General features: G+C 37.3%; 1 long non-coding RNA gene across 1 annotated transcript in view; it reads left to right on the top strand.

The window, feature by feature from the left end:
* Positions 1-2201: 2201 nt before the first annotated feature.
* The window catches only part of LOC108448756, a 44613-nt gene continuing 42841 nt past the window's right edge, over positions 2202-3973 (top strand). Inside the window, exon 1 of the long non-coding RNA XR_001864771.1 lies at positions 2202-2232. This is a non-coding gene — a long non-coding RNA (uncharacterized LOC108448756). The remainder of the gene's footprint in view (positions 2233-3973) is intronic.

The raw sequence follows: 3973 nt of genomic DNA, 5'->3' as shown, positions 1-3973 counted from the left end.
CCTACATGTAATGAAAATTTTCCATTTAATTTAATTTATCTGAGACTTGATTTAATCTTCCTGAATAGCACTAATTCTCTTCCTCATTTTTATGAGGAATTTGTTGCCTTTGATTTACTTCAAGTTGGCGTGAACTTCCTGACCTGTTACTGTCAAGAAGCACAGCTTACACCTGTCATTTCAGTGAGTGACTCGTCGAAAAGCTTCATACTGGCAACAAAGTAGTTTTAGGCTTGCCAGAAGTGTAGTATTTTCAACTGTGTTTATAAAGTAAACACTTTTGAGATAATCTAGGATGCTTCAATATGTGACCATCTGGTTGTAAAATTAGGGAAAAAAGCTTCAACATTGCTTAGTATAATCCATTTTCCAAAACTGCTAACATTTTTATTGCCATTTAAAGCTAGGGATAATAAAATTGACACAATTATTCTAGTGCAAATTTTTAGAAACTGGGGAAAAATATGCTTTTTCTATAAATACAAATATCTTCTTTAAATCAGGGTTCATTTCTTCATACTGCATGGAACTTACAAACCAGCCAATTAACCTATCTTTGCCTCTACTTACACACCAATTTTTGATAAGTGTAATCACTATACAAGTTATTAAATAGAGTAATCACTATACAAGTTATTAAATAGGTAATTAATCATGAAACAAACTATTCTATTGGCAAGATCAATTCATACCTCATACTCTTTTGAAGATCTGAATACAGGGTTTAATTTCTTTCCTTGCTTTTCCCTGCATATTGCAGAGTACTAGTTTTAGAGATGGTATAATGCTTTCTATTAATAATATATGTGTAATTCCTCTGAGATAAATATCTACTAAAGTAAAAAGTCTTTATGAAATCCTACTGACAGTCAGTTTGAAGGCAAGTTCTTAGGAAATAGTTCAGAAACTTCGTTTTCAAAACCTTTAGCAATACATTTCCTTAGTGTTAGGTTATTGACTGATACTAGAAAATAAATTACTCCAAAGCAATCTTTTTCCTAGACAATGTTGGTTTTGTAAAATCAGAATGGTCTACAGCAAGGCCCATTTAGTTTTGACAAAAGATATAATTCTTTGCCAAGACAAGAAAGGCCATTTAAGTTATTCTAACCTGTAATATTCTCCACTATCCAAGCATTGCAAATCAGTTCAATACATCTAGATTTACATTTTTCATTAAATCTCCCCTCTTCTCAAATGGCAGCGAACTTGCATGATCTCAAAGGAGATACCTTACAGCTCATACATCATAGTATTTGTATTTCCTCCACCAACCATAGTAGACAGAAGTCAAAACTAGTTTCAGAGCCTCAGTAATTCAGCCAAGCAAATTAACAACTTGCAAAAATGCAGTTCACATGCAATCAACTTGAAATCAAGTTATGTTAATCATTTTAAACCAAATTTTAGGTTAGAAACAGGTCTGAGTGAAATTATTATTGAAAGTTTTGTTCTCAGAAGAACCTTTTTATATAAACCAAAAGTAAGTCTACTTATCCTTAAGGAATATACATTCTGAATTTATTTCAGTTCAAACAGATGCCCAAAAATCTTCAGGAAGAATAATATTAGTTATAACTTCATAACCCTTGGCATGTTTTAGATGCTTTGGAAAAGGAAACATGTATTTTGTGTTACAAAATGTGTTGTGTTGGAACTCTGGGTTTAGAGAATTTAGGTTTCTGGGATATTATATATACATGTGTAACAATATGGAGGATTTTGGGTGGGGATTAGCTCTTCTTCTCCTTCTTCTTCACAAATCTGAGTGTTCTTTTATTGGGTTAAAAAACCCACACTGCAGACCATGAATAGATAGTTATTGGATTATAAATAAAAACAAGTTTTATAATTGGGTGATTTGGACCTTAAACAGACTTGAAAGTTAGAACTCGGAGCCATTTTCCACTGTGTTACCTTGGAGGCACATCCCGTGCAGCTGTGCTATAGATAAGAAAATAATAAACGTCTAAGTCTGAAGAACAATCTAGCGTCCTCTGCCCTTCAATCCAAACGGAGTAAAAGAACCCACGATTCAGAGAGACAAAAATGAAAACACAGAGAAAACTAATAATTGGTGACCCGTGTGAGGACTCAGAGTTTGAACCTCCCTGAAGAAAACGAGAAAAGAAGAAAAAGCAGCTTCGAGCTGGGAAAAGGAAGAAGACTATTCCCCGGGGAAAAAAGAAAAAAAAAAGAAAAACTGAGGAAAACTTCTGACGTCACTGTCAGGTATGGACTTTATGCTTCAGGATTAATCCTAGAGTCATAATGGGAAATGTTATGTCAAAATCGCAGAGAGATGCTTTTAGCAAGTTAATAAGCAGCCTCCCGTGGAAATGGTCCAGCTGCTAAGCTTCTTCCTAATTGCAGAGTGGTATATGAAGTAATTGCATGCAAAAGTCAGATGGAACAGCGCAGCGAGACGCCTGCAGCTTCTCACAGCGACGCGGCTTGCGCGCAGGCCCTCCTGCCTGCACGGGAGGGAGAGGGGGCCCCGCCTGCTTCCCTCTCAGGCGGCGGGAGCTAAAACTCAAACGGAACAGAAGGCTATTTGTAACAGATCACGAGCTGCCCAAAATGCTAAACACCCAGAGCAGCAGATACGGCAAAAGCGAAGCAGATAACGGAGGGGGTGCAGGGAAGCCCGGGTTCGTCCCTGGTCGATTCGCGAACCGTGGCACAGACCGACCCAGGGCTGGGGCAGTTAAAACAACAAAAGCCGTCCCAGACACGCCAGAGAAAACTAATTGTGTTTTACGGGGCATGAGCAAGGAATATGTTCTGTCATGCATTCTGAAATCCAGAAACATGTTTGCCATTCTGTCTCATACATGTAATTTCCTTCAGTTTAAGGTTTTCCTGCACACAAACACAGTGACCTGTCATTTATTTCTCCATGCAGAAGTAAATAACCTACAGAGAACATAACATGCAGAGTAGCCACAGTGTGGAAATTGAGCAGCAAATATAGGGGAAAACCAGGCTCAGTGCCACATATATGCAGAGAAGCCACACACAGAGAGGAAATACGTGACACCAAAGAGCAGAAATATCTCCTTGAAAAATGTGGCTCAGCTGACTAAAACCTGTCCCTTAATAACCTGCTATAACCATGGGAGCTCTAAGGTTGTACTTTAATGTTCTGTGTATCTATTACAGTGTTACTTTACAACTGTGAAGTAGATTTTTAGAGCAAATATATAACATTCTGCTAAGGCTTTTAACCTTAGCCTGTTCCAGCTATACCTTTGCACCCCAGAATTCACCAAATTGTCCAGATTTCATCTACCTCTATGGAAGGATTTTAAAAATAAGCCTTTCAGCTTTATCCCTTGAAAAATGGAAAAATATTTGGAAAAAATATTAAAAAGAATCTCTGGATTTTCTCACCCACTTTAAAAAAAAAAAAAAGGAATGATAACTTTTATTCTTTACTATGTTTTCCAAATTTTTCAGTTCTGACACAGAGTTCTTACAAAAACTGTTGCCTTGTCAAGACCCTGGGACAAAGACAAGAGAAGTGTACACTATATAACACTGTTTCCCATTAATGTGCTGTTTTGTGGGCGATCTGCATTCCCTCTGCTTAAAAAGGCAAAACCATCACACTCAGCCTGTGAGAGTTCTAGAATCTGCAAAAGATAAATAATGAAATCAGGAAAGACAATTGTTGAGGAAACGTTAGCAGATGTATTTTTGTTAGTCTTCAGCAGGCCTAGGCTTTTGCTTTATTCATGTCATAAAACATAGCATAGACCTCCTTTACAGCACAGCACTGATCACTGTGTTGATTGTCAACATATGAGGTATTATTTCATGTCTATCCTACAGTTTTGACAGGGATACCTGAGAAAACCAATGACAAAATACAAGCTGTGCCTGAGAGACTACCATTTGGAATGGGCAATAGTTTGTCTGAAGCAGAGGTTATCAATAACCATTTCCATTTCCCAACGCAACAGTTTCCCTA

The sequence above is a fragment of the Corvus brachyrhynchos genome, unplaced genomic scaffold (assembly GCF_000691975.1).
Source record: "Corvus brachyrhynchos isolate BGI_N302 unplaced genomic scaffold, ASM69197v1 scaffold408, whole genome shotgun sequence".
NCBI lineage: Eukaryota > Metazoa > Chordata > Aves > Passeriformes > Corvidae > Corvus > Corvus brachyrhynchos.
Note: the sequence above shows the minus strand (reverse complement) of the source record. Positions and strands in the feature narration are given on the sequence as shown.